General features: G+C 39.3%; 1 pseudogene; it reads left to right on the top strand.

Moving 5' to 3' along the window:
* The first annotated feature begins 5,383 nt into the window (after positions 1 to 5,383).
* LOC123645709 lies at positions 5,384 to 8,705 on the top strand (annotated as a pseudogene).
* Positions 8,706 to 8,784: the final 79 nt, after the last annotated feature.

The raw sequence follows: 8,784 nt of genomic DNA, 5'->3' as shown, positions 1-8,784 counted from the left end.
TAAAAAATTCCAAGGAATCTACAAAAAAAACCTGTTAGAACTACTAAGTGGATTTAGCAAAGTCACAGGATACAAGGTCAGCATGCAGAAATCGATTGTATTTCTATAAACTACCAATGAAAATGGAAACTGAAATTAAAAACACAATATTGTTTATAATTGCTAGGAAGAAGAAGGAAGGAAAGAAGGAGAAGGAAGGAAGGGAGGGAGGAAGGAAAGAAAGGTACTTAGGTTTATATCTAAGAAAACATGTATAGGATCTGTATGCTAAAAACTACAAAACTCAAAAAAGAAATCAAAGATCAGTATAAAAGGAGAGGCATACCACGTTCTTGGATTGTTAAAATTCAACATAGTAAAGATTTAATTCTCAATTTGATCCACAGGTTTAACATAATTCCTATCAAAATCCTAGCAAGATTCTTTGTAGATATAGACAAGTTAAATCTAAAATTTAGATGGAAAGGCAAAGTAACTAAATCACTAAAACAATGTTGAAAAAAGAATAAAGTTGGAGGAATTGTATTGCCTTATTTTAAGACTTACTGTAGCTACAATAATAAAAATAATGTGGTGTTGACAGAATCGTAGACACAAAAATCAATGAAACAAATAGAAGTTTCTGAAACAAACCCTCACAAGGATGGCCAACTGATTTTTTAACAAAGATGCAATAGCAACTCAATGGAAAATACATAGTCTTTTCAACAGTGTTTGAACAACTGGACATGAACTTCATCCTAAACTTCACACATTATACAAAAAGCAACTAAAAATGGATCATTGACCTAAATATAAAATGTAAAACTATAAAACTTTTAGAGGAAAACATAGAAGAACATGTTTGTGACCTAGGGTTAGGCAGGGAATTTATAGATATGATACCAAAGACATAATCCATAAAAGAAAATATTGATCAATTAGACTTCATCAAAATTAAAATGTCTGCTCTGCAAAAAAGAAGAAGAGGAGGAGGAGGAGGAGTAAAAGGAAAAGAACAACTCTGTTACGAAGATAAAAAGACAAGGCACAGGTTGGAAAATATTTTTCAAAATTGTGTCTGACAAAGGCTTTGTATCCAGAAGACACAGAGATCTCTCTAAACTCTACACTAAGAAAACAAAAAATCCAGTTTAAAAATGGACAAATGCTTGAACAGACATTTCATCAAAGAAGATATATGGATGGAAAAAACTCATGAGAAGATATTCAGTATCATCTATTCGTAAGCAACAGAAGTAGCTCTATACTAGGTCAAAAAAGACAATGAGATTTCTACAAATTCAGCAGGTCACTCACTGTGGAAGCCCTGAGTTGCCATGTAAGAAGATATCTGTGCTGTGAGAAAGCCCAAGCCACATGGAGAGGCTTCAGCTGACAGCCCCAGCTGAGGCCCCAGCCAATGGCTTGCATCAATTGCCAGATGTGTGAAGAAATAGACCTCCAGATGATGATTCCAGTCCCCAGCCACTGTCACTCCCAGTCACCCAGCCATCCCAGCAGATGCTCCACACATTTTGAAGCAGATACAAGTCTTTTCCACCATACCCTGCCCAAATTCATAACCTGGAGAATCCATGAGCATAATATTAAACAAATATTTGCTTTAAACTGCTAAATTTGGGAGTAATTTACTACCCAGTAATAGTAACCAAACAAACTGGCACTCTTTGTTCCCTCTGCAAAATATATTGACTGGAAATCAGTGAGATGCTTACTAACATTTACCATGCATAAAGATACTCTGTTATGTACCCTTTCATTTCTTCCTGCCAGTTGAGTTCTGTGCTTATGAAGAGGCATTGTGTTATTCCCAAACCTTGCAATGTCATTTTATTTATTATTATAATTACATAATTGAATTAAAAATATATAAACCAATGAAGTCTTGGCATGAAAAGAAAGTTATTATTATTATGAAAACTAGGGTGAGTGCTTTAGAAAGACTCAACAAGGACAAATCAATAAAAGTTACTATCGTAAAAAAAAAAAGATAAGAATTACATTTTGCTATGCTGACTGCTGACTTCTTGAATTTTTTAAAATATATGCACACCATAAAAAGTTACCTTGCCTCACTGAAGGTTCAAATAGTATGGTGATAAGATCATATTAAAAACATTTATAAAAAGTCAAAAAAACGTTACTATTGTAGAAGTAGGTGTGAACAAGATATCTATAAAAGATTGTTGAAGGATTTTGAAAATCCAAAAGGATTCTACATTCAAATTGCTTTCAAATGTTGTTAAGTTCTCATTCCACTTTAAAGAAATCAAAACTACATATTACAGTTGATGCCTTAGATGAGTATGATTTATGTAAGAAAGATGAGCTGCAATTCCAATCAGTGGACCCATATTTAAAGGAAAGGACTTGGCCCTACATCAAAAGATTGGCAAAGGAATATACTTTTATATGTTTTAAGTTAAAATAAAGTGTTTAATACACCAACCCTTTGACCCAGTAAATCTACTCCCGGGCATAAACCTAAGAGAAATGAAAACATATGTCCACAAAAATACTTAGGAAAAAATGTTCATAGCAACACTATTCAGGAAAACCCAAACTGGAACACCAAATGTGGAGGAGAATGGATAAACAAATTGTGATATATTCCTACACAAAATAACACTCTACAATAAAAAGGAACAAATCCAACAACATGGATGAATCTCACAGACACGAGGCTGAGTAAAAGAAGCCAGATGCAAAAGAGCCCAAACTGTATGGTTTCATTTATAAGAAATTCTAGGATACGCAAAACTAATCTACAGTGGGAGAACTCCGGAAACTTTCTGGGGTAATGGAAATGTTGGCTATCTTGACAAGGTTGTGGATCACACTTCTGTGTCCATTTGTCAAAACTGTACAGTTAAGATTCTGTATTTTAATGTATGTAAATCTTACCTGAAGAAAACAGAATTTACAAGCTCCAGTGGGGGATGGGGAGAAGATGGAGTTATAGATAAAACAAGAATGGCAGACTGTCAATAATTGTTGAAATTGAGTGTTGAGTACATGGTATACATTATACTATTCTGATTACTGATGACTTTGTGTATGTTTGGAATTTTCCACAACAATTTTTAAAGTTAAAATGTTTAAGGAATGTGTTATTGCCTATGATTCCCAGCTTTAGCCAGCCTCTTTGATGAATGGACCAACTCCCTGCCCCAATCTGCGGCACAGATTCCCACGTGCTGTCTCCTGAGCTCTGGTGTGGGGTCAGTGCAGGCAATCTTTTAAAACCACAGCTATGACAGGGGACTACTCCTCTGTGCCACATATTCTAACACTTAAGAAACACCTGCCCTGTTTCATAAGTGATTTATGTCTTGGTAGTTCATTAAAACATTAGGGGAAAGATGAGATGACAGCAGAAAAACAAACAAACATGAATTTTGTTATCAGAGAGAGCTGGGTCAACTCTCACGTCTGGCATCTTGAATCTCTGTAACAAGACAATTTAATGTCCCTGAACTTCCATGTCCTTATCAATGTAAGGTGGGCAAAAATTATCTCCCCGTATATGTTACCCCTTTCCCCAGTCACAGAAGTCTTGAGATGTGTGTATGGTGTCACAAAATGCCAGCCTCCCTTGGAGCTAGGTGTGGGTGTATAACTAAGCACTACCTATGAGAAATAAAAAAAAGAATGCATCAGGTGACAGCTTCTAGAAATCTTTCTTTCTTTTTTTTTTTTTTTTTGAGACAGAGTCTCGCTCTGTTGCCCGGGCTAGAGTGAGTGCCGTGGCGTCAGCCTAGTTCACAGCAACCTCAAACTCCTGGGCTTAAGCGATGCTACTGCCTCAGCCTCCCGAGTAGCTGGGACTACAGGCATGCGCCACCATGCCCGGCTAATTTTTTTTTTTCTATATATATTTTTAGTTTGCCAGATAATTTCTTTCTATTATTAGTAGAGACAGGGTCTCGCTCTTGCTCAGGCTGGTCTCGAACTCCTGAGCTCCAGCGATCTGCCCGCCTCGGCCTCCAGAGTGCTAGGATTACAGGCGTGAGCCACCACGCCCGGCCCAGGAATCTTTCTTAAAACAAAGCAGGCATACACTATTTGCTCCTCTTTTATCACCTCCTTTTTCCATCTTGCTGCCTAAATATGGATGTGATGGCTGGAGATGAGCCACCATCTTGGACACTGTAGGAATAGGGTAGTGGTAAGCAGGAGGGACCTGGGTATGTAAATACTTCCTGGAACAGAGCTGGCATTCCTGCCCTGGACTGCCTACCTATGGACTTTTATATAAAAAAGAAGTTAATGTCTTCCTGTTCTAAGCCACTCTGGGAGTCTGTATTACACAATTATAAGTTTGCAACTGAACTTAAACCTGACAATGCAACACCTACTTCATTGTGTGCAGCGGTGTGTGAAAATGTACATGTCTGTAACCCATTTTAAGTACAGAAGGTACCTAAAGAAGGTAAGTAATTGTTCTCATTACACCCCTAGAGTTATTGTCCTGTTGATTTTCTGTATCCTGCTCTGGGTCTACTTACAAGTAACATGTAGTAGGCTTTTACAAATACTTGTGGGAGAGACAAAGGGAAGTGCCCACCGCCTGGCTCGGACCTCCACCTGTCCCCTACGCTCGCTGGGGGGCGCCAGAGCAACTTGGAATACGTCAGGGATGGCCCTCAGCAGACTGCCCGGACAGAAAAGCTCAGAGCAAAGACCACTCTTTTGGTTTTGCGGCTGTCCCGACAAAAAGTCCCAAAGGCACAATGAACCTCATGAACTGGGAGGGCGCCATTCCAGGAAAGAAGGCGATTCCGTGGGAAGGAGGTTTGTTCAAGCTGCGGATGCTCTTCAAGGATGATTACCCATCCTCACCTCCAAAGTGTACATTTGAACCGCCGTTGTTTCACCCCAACGTGTACCCTTCGGGCACTGTGTGCCTGTCCATCCTGGAGGAGGACGTGGACTGGCGGCCAGCCATCAGGATCAAACAGATCTTACCTGGAATACAGGAACTTCTAAATGAACCAAATACCCAAGACCCAGCACAAGCAGAGGCCTACACGATTTAGTGCCAAAAAGAGTGGACTATGAGAAAAGGGTTCAAGCACAAGCTAAGAAGTTTGCACCCCCATAAGCAGCTACCTGTGGCATCGCAAAAAGGAAGGGATTGGTTTGGCAAGAACTTGTTAACATTTTTGCAAATCTAAAGTTGCTCGTACACTTACTAGCCATCTAGGGGAGGGTTGGGTCGGCGCCATTTTCCGTTGCTGCCACCAGATCGCGGTTGTCGAGTCCCTGAATTGCCCAGTTTTTCATGCAGGGTCTCTTCCGTCAGTCTTTTGTATTTTTGATTGTTATGTAAAACTTGCTTTTATTTTAATATTGATGTCAGTATTTCAACTGCTGTAAAATGGTAAACTTTTATACTTGGGTAAGTTCCTAGAGCTAGTATCCTTTGCTCTGATGCAGGCATGCTTCACACCTGGTAGAGCTCACTTGGCCTCTGGTGGGCGGTATGGGAAAGAAAATCCCCCCTCCCGCCTTTGTTCTCTTCAGAATGTGGTTGTGTTGCTTTTGAGCCTCAGCTCCAAAGCCAGCCAGCTCATTCCGCCTCACTTCCTTTGTGTTTATGTGGCATTTTGTCTGTGTTGCTGTTTAGAGTAAATAAACTGTTTATATACATATTTTTAAAAAAAAATGCTTGTGGGAGTGAATTGCATATATCACACTGCAGTTTTTAATGATGGAAGACATACTGGTTCAAAGGGGAATAATCCAAAAACGTTAATCATTTGACCAGACAGGATCTAACAATAATTCTAAAACCAAGAATGGAGGAATAGAAATAAAGGAATCTTGAAATGGACACCCTCATAAACTATAGATCAAAGTTTCTCAACATTAGCACTGTTGACATTTTGAGCCAGATAATTCTGTGTTGGTTGGGGGAAGGGGCTGTGCTGTGCATTGTAGGATGTTTGGAAGCAACTCTGGCCTCTACCAATGAGAGATGCCAGTAGTATTTGCCTTCCTTGAGTTGTGACAACCAAAAAAATGTCTCCAGACATTGCAAAATGTCTCCTGGGGGACACAATTGCTCCTCAGTTGAGGACCACTGCAAAAGACAGAGGTATAAATTTATACAATTCTTTTAGAAACAAGTTGGTAATAAAAATAAGGAGCTTTAAAAATGTTCAGACATTTTCATCCAGAAATTCTACTCCAAGAAAATAATCAGTAATGTAAAGATGCACACACATCAAAAATTAAAAGACAACCTCATTTTAAAAATAGGTGAAGAAGCCTGCAGTCCCAACTACTCAGGAGGCTGAGGTGGGAGGATTCTTGAGCCCAGGAGTTCAAGATCAGTCTAGGGAACAGAGTGAGACCACATCTCAAAGCAAAACAAAAAAAAAATGGATGAAGCATCTAAGTATACATTTCTCCAAAGAATATATACAAAAAGCCAATAGACCTATGAAAGATGCTCAAAATCATTAGCCATCAGAGAAATGAAAATCAAAACCACAATCAGATACCACTTCACACCCACAAGTATAGCTATAAACAAAAAGACACAAATAACAAGTACCAGTAAGGATGTAGAGAAATTGGAACCCTCATATTCTGCTGATGGTAACATAAAATGGTTCAGCCACTTTGGAAAACAGTCTGACAGTTCCTCAAAAGGTTAAACATAGAGTTAACCATATCACCCAGCAATTCCACTGCTAGGTATACACTCAAGAGAAAAAAAAACATATATCTAACAAAAACTTGTACACAAGAGTTCAGAGCAGCATTACTCATAATAGCCCAAAAGTGGAAACAACCTAAATGCCCATCAACTGTTGAACTAATAAATAAATTTGAAATATTCATACAATAGACTATTATTTAAAAATAAATAGTAATAATAATGAAATTTGAAAGCATAATGTTAAGAAGTCAATAACAGGAAGCCACATGGTATATTATTCCAGCTATGTTAAAAGTGCAGAACAGGGCCAGGCGTGGTGGCTCACGCCTGTAATCCTAGCACTCTGGGAGGCCGAGGCGGGTGGATCGCTCGAGGTCAGGAGTTCGAGACCAGCCTGAGCGAGACCCCATCTCTACTAAAAATAGAAAGAAATTATCTGGACAACTAAAAATATATATAGAAAAAATTAGCCGGGCATGGTGGTGCATGCCTGTAGTCCCAGCTACTCGGGAGGCTGAGGCAGGAGGATCGCTTAAGCCCAGGAGTTTGACGTTGCTGTGAGCTAGGCTGACACCACAGCACTCACTCTAGCCCGGGCAACAAAGTGAGACTCTGTCTCAAAAAAAAAAAAAAAAAAAGTGCAGAATAAGCAAGTCACTAGAGAGACAGAGCACATTGGTGGTTACTTAGGTCTGGGGGTGAGGGAGGGTGTGGCATGGGGAATGATTGCTAATGGGTATGTTGTTTCTATATGGGGTGGTGAAAATGTTCTAAAAGTGCTCTAAAGTTGATTGTGATGATGGTTACACAACTCTGAATATACTAAAAACAATTGGATTGTATACTTCAAATGGATGAATTGTACAGTATGTGAATTAATAAAGCCATTATAAAAAACAGTTGAAACATCAATGACAAAAACATACACATACAGAAATGTATATTGTTATAAGTCATTTATAAGATTTTAAAAATCAGAAAACACCTAAATGCAAAGCAAAAAGGGATGGTACATAAATTATGTTCAGTCATATGGACAAGTATTAAGCAGCGATTAGAAATCACCTTTTGAATAGTTATTAAAATCTTAAGAGAAAAGGTAGAATATAAAACCTGTACTTAGACTCACATGCAAACACACACACACATAAAAAAATTACAAAAGGAGTCTCTTGCCCATCTTGCAAGACGGTGGGTGGAAAAGTTAAGAAGCCAGATGCCACAGACAAGAAACCTGAAACCAAGAAGGCAGTGCCTTCAGTGGCAAGGTTAAGAAGGGTAAACTCAAGGCTAAAAAGCCCCAGAATGAAATCCTGTCCTCCTCAGAGGAATCAGCAAATATTCCCGATCTGCTACGTATCCAAAAAGGCCATGTACAAGAGGAACCAGTCAGCCGCTAAATCCAAGATTGAAAAGAAAACCAGGAAAAGGTTCTTGCCACTGTTACAAAACCAGTTGGTAGTGACAAGAATGATGATATTCAGGTGGTTAAACTTTGCAAAATGCCTAGCTATTACCCTACTGAAGGTGTGCCTCAAGAGCTGTTGAGCCACGGCAAGAAACCCTTCTGTCAGCACGCGAGATAACTGCGACCTGGCATCCTTCCTGGGCCCATCCTGACCATCCTCTCTGGGCACCACAAAGGCAAGAGGATGGCTTGTGAAGCAGCTGAACAGTGGCTTGTTACTGGAGACTGAACATCTGGTCCTCAATCGAGTTCCTCTGTGAAGAACACACCAGAAATTTGTCATTTCTAACTCCACAAAAATTGCTATCAGCAATGTGAAGCTTTCTAAAACATTGTACCAATGCTTACTTCAAGAAGCAGCTGTGGAAGCCCAGACACCAGGAAGGTGAGATCGTCGACACAGAAAAAGAGAAATACGAGATGACAGAGCAGTGCAAGTTTGATCAGAGAGCTGTGGACTCTCAAATTTTGCCAAAAATCAAAACCACTTCTCAGCTCCAGGGCTACCTGCAGTCTGTGTTTACCCCGATGAGTGGAGATTATCCTCACAAATTGTTATTCTAAATTTCTTACAAAGAACATAATTAAATAACTGAGGGAAAAAATCATCAAAGGAAATTCACAGTCAATGAAGAATGGTTAA

Source organism: Lemur catta, chromosome 10 (assembly GCF_020740605.2).
Source record: "Lemur catta isolate mLemCat1 chromosome 10, mLemCat1.pri, whole genome shotgun sequence".
NCBI classification, from domain to species: domain Eukaryota; kingdom Metazoa; phylum Chordata; class Mammalia; order Primates; family Lemuridae; genus Lemur; species Lemur catta.
This window is presented reverse-complemented; position numbering and strand designations above follow the sequence as displayed.